The sequence below is a fragment of the Pecten maximus genome, chromosome 9 (assembly GCF_902652985.1).
Source record: "Pecten maximus chromosome 9, xPecMax1.1, whole genome shotgun sequence".
Classification (NCBI taxonomy): domain Eukaryota; kingdom Metazoa; phylum Mollusca; class Bivalvia; order Pectinida; family Pectinidae; genus Pecten; species Pecten maximus.
The window spans coordinates 22,991,698-23,000,078 of NC_047023.1; positions in this window are offsets into that span (position 1 = coordinate 22,991,698).

Genomic DNA, 8,381 nt, shown 5'->3' on the forward strand with positions numbered 1-8,381 from the left:
GTCGCCACAGATGATCTGGCAACCAGCTCTGTCCATCCTTCTCGCCTTTCTGCCTTCTTCTTTATGGTTGGGCAAAACTTCATGTCTGTAAATTCCTTGTCTTTCCTTCCCCTTTTCTATCCACTTCTTTTCCTTTTTGGTTCCGTGCAATAAGACGGTCTTAACAAGCCTTTCACATCTCGTCACGTGACCGTACTATCCGAAATTGTGTCGATTGGTCTTCGTGTGTCCTGATGGTTTGTCAAATTCCGTTTCACGTCCCCTCTTTGGATAAGCGTTACTTTGGATGATACTAAGGAGCTGTCATCGTCATTCTCCAAAACATGTAATTTTCTTTCTGTGGTTCTGTTCTCAATGTCCAAACCTCATAGGCACAAAGGAATATGCACGGTCATGTAACCTACGTAAGTAAAATTTTCCAGTGTGATCATTTTTGAATATATCTATCAAATATTATTAGATAACCGATCTTAAAGACTATGCTAACTTTTTTGTTTACTTTGTTTATCGCCCTGTCAACAGCAAGGGTCATTTTGAGACAGGGTCTTCTTGTAGTAGTTGATGAATACCGCTCTGAACAGTATACGGCATGCTAGTCGCATGCCAACCAAATCAATTAGGGTAAAGTGTCTTGCCCTTAAAGACTGAATTTGATCGATAAGGTAAATGACATTAACGACTTTTATTGATATCCATTATAATTCTACACAATTTCTAACAAGAACATGTAGCTGTGGTTCCATGGCTCATTTCTTGTCATACTTGACATTAATAACACTTCCATATTGTTCTAGAACGTAGTGACATTGAGTCATACACAAATTACGCCATGCCTTATCAGGGATTTCTCCTGTGAGTTGCTTGGTATGTAAGGTTGGAGGGTTATAAGTAAATCTATTTTACAATGATTACGAAACAAGTTCCATTAATCACTCTTGTTGGCCCGGATGGAAGCATTACGTCCTGTTTTACTGTGGGTGGAAACCGTGGAGTACTGGGGAGAAAACCCACGTGGCCAGGCAAGTGGTCCCGTAGCTTTTCACTTCCGGTCAGGGAATTGAACACAGACTGCTAAGTTAAAAGGGAATTTTGTCACTACTGTATCGACCACCCAAGGGTTGTAGGTGTAATGGTAAACTATGGTAAAACTTCTCTTGGGTGCACTTAGGTGTTCAGATCGAAATAGGATAGACGGAATATTCCTGATTAAGTGTCACAGACGTCTGAATCTCATCTATTGTAATGTGTATTCAATATGAAGCTAACGGCACTTAGCATATGCTTTATTTGGTTCGCTTCTCATCAAAATTAGATACAATGCCAGATATGTCTATACAGATAGATTTGTAGCAGGTAAACTGATGTATATGATGGTGGCCATGCTTATAGTTCAATGCTGCTATCAATCGATCGATACAGCAAATATATACCGACAACGTGAGGTTTGTTTGTTTTTTGGTTTGTTTTTTTTAATGTTCCGGTTTCTTCCCACATTAAGATAACTTGTTCATAGATTGTAAGACAATAAAATGTAATGAAAATCAAATAAAAAATTTGAAATGTTAATAAAATCGAAATAAAATTTCTGTGTTAGAGGCCGCGGTGGCCGAGTGATTAAGGTGTCCCGACATGTTATGACTAGCCCTCCACCTCTAGGTTGCGAGTTCGAAACCCACGTGGGGCAGTTGCCTGGTACTGTCCGTAGGTCGGTGGTTTTTTCTCCGGGTACTCCGGCTTTCCTCCATCTCCAAAACCTGGCACTACCTTAAGATTAAATGACCCTGGCTGTTAAAAGGACGTAACATAAAATAAAAAGTGTCCGTGTATCAACATCATTGTCACCAAGGGGAATTCAATGCAGACTCTGACCTGTACACCAGCTAAACCTACACCAAATTAACCTCATTATAGGGATAGCACACACGCCCGTTCTAATGTAAACGTTTACTCGACGGATTCTGAATTCTTATTTCCCGAACATCGCTTCCTTGTCAGATGAAGGTAAGAGAGCGTAGTCACCATAACGCAAGGAATAAAATTACAGTTCTGGTTGTGATTACAAAAAAGCCTGCTCACATTAATCTCGAGTGTGTAACTAAAATATGACTCGTGCACCAGTGTGTAGTTGGAACAGAGATGTACACCATGCCATGTAGAGTACAGTACTTCTCAGATTAGAATTAATGAAGATTTCCCATTCCAAGTAAAGGAGGAGAGGAGGAAGTTGAGCCCGTTTTTTGCAGAAGCCAGAGAGAAAGGATCTAAAGTAGCAATGCGCTATGACAAGCTATTGATTGATGGGAAACTATACAGGTACAGCAGGGATTCGGACAACATTGTGCCAGTACAACGGTCAAATGTGCAGGATAAATAGCGGGGAGGCCAAGGTCCAAAGTGTGTAAATAGTGCAGTACCAGCTACTTTTAACTCGGATAAAAACTGTTTGAAATGTATTGTGTGGAATATTGAAGGTTTATTATATAAACTCAAACATCATTTTCATGAATTAAATGAAGTGGTAAAAGATACAGATATCTTTGCATTCACTGAAACATTTCAAAAGAAACCTAAGGAACTTAACAATGCCTTTAAGGGGTGTATTGCTTTTGAAAATATGAGAAAACTTAATCTGAATAAAGCATCTGGAGGTGTGGCTGTATTTATCAAATCCGAACTTGAACCATTTGTGACGCAAATAAAGCCTGAGAAATATGATGAAATGATATGGTTAAAGATCGACTTAAACAGAACTGGTGCAACTTCGAACATTATTATTGGGTTTGTTTATTTACCACCTGAAGGTTCAGTGTTCTATTATGATAAACAAAGTGATAGTGGTATAACAATGCTTGAAACTGCCATTAACGATATGAAGAGTGAATTTAGTGGTTATGATGTTGTAGTAGCTGGTGACTTAAATGCCAGATCAGGTACCCTAAGAGACTTTATTATTGATGATGATACAGACTATATTCCTGGTCTAGAGTATGCATATACAGACACACAAAATGTGCGTACAATCCGTAACAATACTGACTCACATCTAAATAACTTTGGGTATGAACTAGTTGAAATGTGTGCTGTACATAATATGTTGATCGCAAATGGGAGAATCCCTCCTGACAACGAAGGAAATCTTACATATATCAGTGGCACGAGTGGTAGTCAGATAGATTATGTGCTTGCGGATGGGTCATTGTTTAGGCATATTGAAAAATTAGATGTATTGTCTTGTGACATTTCTAAGCACTTCCCTGTATGTTTTGAGATAAAAATTGCAGACAGTCCTCTAGATAATGACCCATCTACAGACACTGGTAGTACTGTATACAACAAATTTAAGTGGAAACCTGAAAATTCAGTTACCTTCTCATTAGAAGTAAATAGCGATGAATTTAAAGAGAGGTTTAACAGTGTATTGCTAGGCAATGATACAGATGTAGATACCCTGACTTGTGAAATCACCGAATTACTTTGGGATGTGGGTACTAAAGCCAAAATGAAATGTTCGAAGGTTAAGCCTACTGTCCGAAATGCCTTGTGGTTCGACAAAGAGTGCGAGGAATTAAAACATAGAAAGTGTACACTTTTAAATGACTTTCGAAAGACTAATAGTCCGGAATTCCTTGAAAAGTACATCAATGCCAAAAAATCATATCAATCTATGTGCCAGAGTAAACGCAAAGACTACAATGCAACACTTGAAAGTGAGCTTATAACATCTGCAAGTAACAAAAACTCTTGTGTTTTCTGGAATAAAATAAAGTGTATTCTCAAACGAGGGAACTTTGTCACTAACAATATCAACCCAAGTGATTGGAGAAATTATTTTAAAGATCTTCTGAATCCAGTAGGTCAATCTGTTGAAGATGAATTCACCACGAGTGTGTCAGACTTTCTATGTGAGCATAATCAACACTGTGAGACGTGTGTTGCCTCCAACTTAAATTCACCACTTAATGACAATATAACGGATGGTGAAGTAACGGCCGCAGTCAGAAGTCTGAAAAACAGTAAATCACCCGGTGAGGATGCCATTCCTGGAGAATTCTACAAAAGAACTCTACATGTAGGTATGAGCAAATTACTTTGTAAACTTTTCAATCTTATCCTTAGTAATGGCAAAGTCCCAAAAGCTTGGTACACAGGTATCATTATTCCGTTATTTAAAAAAGGCGATGTCAATAACACTGGCAACTACAGAGGAATATCATTATTATCAGTGATGAGTAAAATATTTACAAAAATTGTATGTGCACGTCTAACTAACTGGACAGCAAGGAACAATATTCTACCGGAAGAGCAGGCCGGTTTCCGCAAAGGTTACTCAACAGTGGACCAAATATTCAATCTACAATCTTTAGTACAGAAATACCTTTCTAAAAAAGGAAATAAGTTTTATTGTGCATTTGTAGATTTTGCCAAAGCATTTGACTGTGTCGACCAAAATAAATTATTCTATGCAATGATACACAACAATCTACATGGACGGATATTATCTGTGCTACATGACATGTACTCGAATGTTAAGGCTGAAGTTAAACTGTCTGACGGCTCGTTATCACATCCATTTGATTGTAGTTCTGGAGTGAGGCAAGGATGTATTTTAAATCCACTACTATTTGCCATTTATATTAACGAACTTTCACACATGCTAAATGAGGAATTTGAGTATCGTACAGGGATCTGTGTATCAGATGTGTTCCGAAACTTAACCCACCTGCTATTCGCAGATGACTTAGTACTGATAAGTGATACGGTTATTGGTCTACAGAGAAAACTTGACATTCTGGCAAAATACTGCAAGAAGTGGAATATGAAGGTCAACTTGGATAAAACCAATGTGATTGTGTTTAAAAATGGTGGACATCTCTCAGCATCTGAAAAGTGGTTTTATAATGGTAACACCATCACAAATGTTAGTTACTATAAATATCTAGGGCTTCTCTTCTCGTGTCGTCTGAAATGGAGTAAAGCATGTAAAACGCTTGCCCAACAAGCGTCCAAGGCATTAAATATGGTAAAAAGTTGTCTCGTGAAACTTGGTAGAAGAGATCCCAAGGTGGCATTCAAACTATTTGATTCCATGATTTCTCCGATCCTATTCTATGGAGCTGAAATATGGGGAACTGAATACCAAAAGGACATAGAAGCTGTCCATCAAAGATTCTGTAAATGGATCCTATGTACTGGTATCAACACCAATAATAATATAGCCATTGGAGAGTGTGGACGTCACGAGTTGTGTGTGAAGTACATGTGTAAACCTATTAAGTACTTATTGCGTCTATTCAAAATGGACCAAAATCGTCTCCCTAAACAATGTTATATGATGCTCCACAACCTGGATCAACATGGGAAAACTACATGGTGCACCAAAATCAAACACCTCCTTTTTAGCAATGGTTTTGGATTAGTGTGGCAATTCCAATATGTAGGTGATGTCAAAACATTTATGGAGTTGTTCAGGCGTCGACTCTGTGACATCAATTTACAAAAATGGTCAGAATACATTCATAACTCGTCAAAGTGTGATTTTTACTGCAAAATCAAACCATATATTATGACAGAGCAATATTTAAGTAACATGTCGTTCACCTTAAGGTATGCCCTTGCCAATCTTCGCTGCTCCACACACAGACTAGAAATTGATCTAGGTAGGAAAATAGGCATTCCACGTGAGGAGAGGCTGTGCAAAATCTGTAATTCTAAGGAGGTGGAGGATGAACTTCATTTTATGTTGAAGTGCCCAATACTGAGGGATATACGAGTTGCATTCATTCCCCGTTGGTGCTATGTAAACCCTTCCCTAGGTAACTTGGTGAAATTACTCGGGTCAGATGATAACTTAATATTGAGAAATGTTGCAATCTTTATTAAGAAGGCAAATGATGTAAAATATGAAATATTAACCATGACATAATAGTCCTCAGACATTATGCCAGTAAAATAACTAATTCTGGAATTACTCATGATCAATTACAACAAACATTTAACTTAATATGACATTTTAAGAGACAGAAGTCAATATCCATTTGTGAAACCAGAATAGTCTATAGATAGCATGAATTAACTGAAGTACAGTGTAATTCCAAGATGAAATGAAATATTGAGCATTGGAAAATGTAATTATATCATATTACAATTGTATATATATTTTATGTGATGTCAAAAATGTATTGTATATTGAAATGGTACTGTGGGCTGGAGGCCTGTAATGTGCAAATAAAACCATTATTATTATTATTATTATTATTATTATTATTATTACAGTACTTCTAAATGTAGAGTACAGCTTAAATGCCTAATACACAAAAAGCTAACTAGCAAGATTGGGTTTGTAGACTAAAATATGACTAATACACAAAAAGCTAACTAGCGAGATTAGCTATGTACACTTTAAAATGACTTAGTAATACACAAGAGCTAACAACCTTTGTAAACTTTAAAATGACTAATACAAAAAAAATAGCAAAATTACCTTTGTACACTTTTATATGACTAATTCGCAAAAGCTAACTAGCAAGATTATCTATGTACATTTTAAAATGACTAATTCACGGAGGAGCTCCGCAAGCGGGAGCATGATACGCCCGTCACTAGAAAAGCTACCACAGGAAACTGTAGCGTCGTTTCAGGGCGTATAAAACCCCTTATATATGTTGAACATAATTGCTTCTTGTTGCAGTGAACAAAATCTTAGAGGAATTGAATAAGAAATAGAAAATTTCTTGCATTTTCTACACAATGCCAATATTTGGCAATAAAGGGGGCATGACTCTGGCAAAAATAATCACGAAATTCCGTAATACGAACTTGTTCGAGCTATTGTGGTGTAGAATATTTGTAGCAAGGTTCATATAAATCTGTTGATAAATAAAGTTTATGGAGTGCTAACAAATAATTGTTGATGAATGAGCTTTACCTCAGCAAATGTACAATGCTCAAGGTAACCATGTACACTTTATGATAACTAATACACAAAAATCTAATTAGAGAAATTACCTATGTACACTTTAAAATTATTAATACACAAAAAACTAGTTAGCAAGATAAGCTATGTACACTTTAAAATGACTAATACACAAAAATCTAATTAGAGAAATTACCTATGTACACTTTAAAATTATAATTACACAAAAAACTAATTAGCAAGATTAGCTATGTACACTTTAAAATGACTAATACAAAAAGTTCAATTAGCAAGATTATCTTTGTGCTCTTTAAAATATTTAATACACCAAAAAAATTAAGTAGCAAGATTAGCCATGTACACTTTAAATGACTAATACACAAAAAGCTAAGTAGCAAGATAAGCTTTGTACACTTACAAATGTATAATACACAAAAAAAAAGCTAAGTAGCAAGATTAGCTTAATGCGCTTTACAATGACTAATATTCAAGAAGGTGACCAGCAAAATTAATTTTTAGAACAATGAAAAATGACTAATGTGCGCAAAACGGACAACTGAATAATACGAAACACTAACCTGACTAGAACAAGCATCAAAAACATTACTACTGTGAACATTCAACTGACTAGTGTACTTAGAGATGACACGTGCACCTAAAATGACTAGAAAATAACTCACATAGCCTGATTAGAACATTAAAAATACACAGGAGACCTGTGTGGTCGAGATCCCCCACAAACCAAATCTCAAGGGGCAGAAGATGTCACAACACTGTTCTAAATTATTCACAAGAACAAATTACTGACATCTACAATTTGAAAGGTATGGCTGCACAAAGGGATACACATCCAACGATTGACATGGGTATTCCTAGGCAGTATCGATTGCTGTCGAGTTAGTACTACACTGTGGCCATTGTAGGTAGGAAGGTTCGAGTACCTGGGCCAAGTACTAGTATTTGGCGCCATGTGTTGTAACCAGTCCCGGATACGGTTTATTTATGCAATTAAACGTGTAACAAAAATTATAATTTGATTGTTAAATCAGTCAACTTTTCCCCGTATCCAACTCCTAAAATTTGATTTTGTTTTGGTTTTTTATTTTATTTTTTTTTATTTTTTTTTTTTCGTGTGACAACGATGGAGGTCAGACAGGTGGCCAGGTTCTTAAAATGTGCTCAAATGAGAAATAAAATGGAAGTGAGAAATTCTTCCAAGACTTATTCAAACTTATGTACAATTGATGTCAGATGAAACAGAGGTTAGTAACTAAGGAGAATATATCTACTTAAACAACTTTTAAAAAGCCCAACTTATACCTATACCATAAAAAAGAAGGCTTAGACCATGTAAATATCACATGCTATTGTATTATATATATATTGTATGCCTTGTCATAGATAAAATATAGTCTGTCAAAGTTTCGTTTGGCAAACAGATATGAATGGGTCAATGTGATGAATAGAA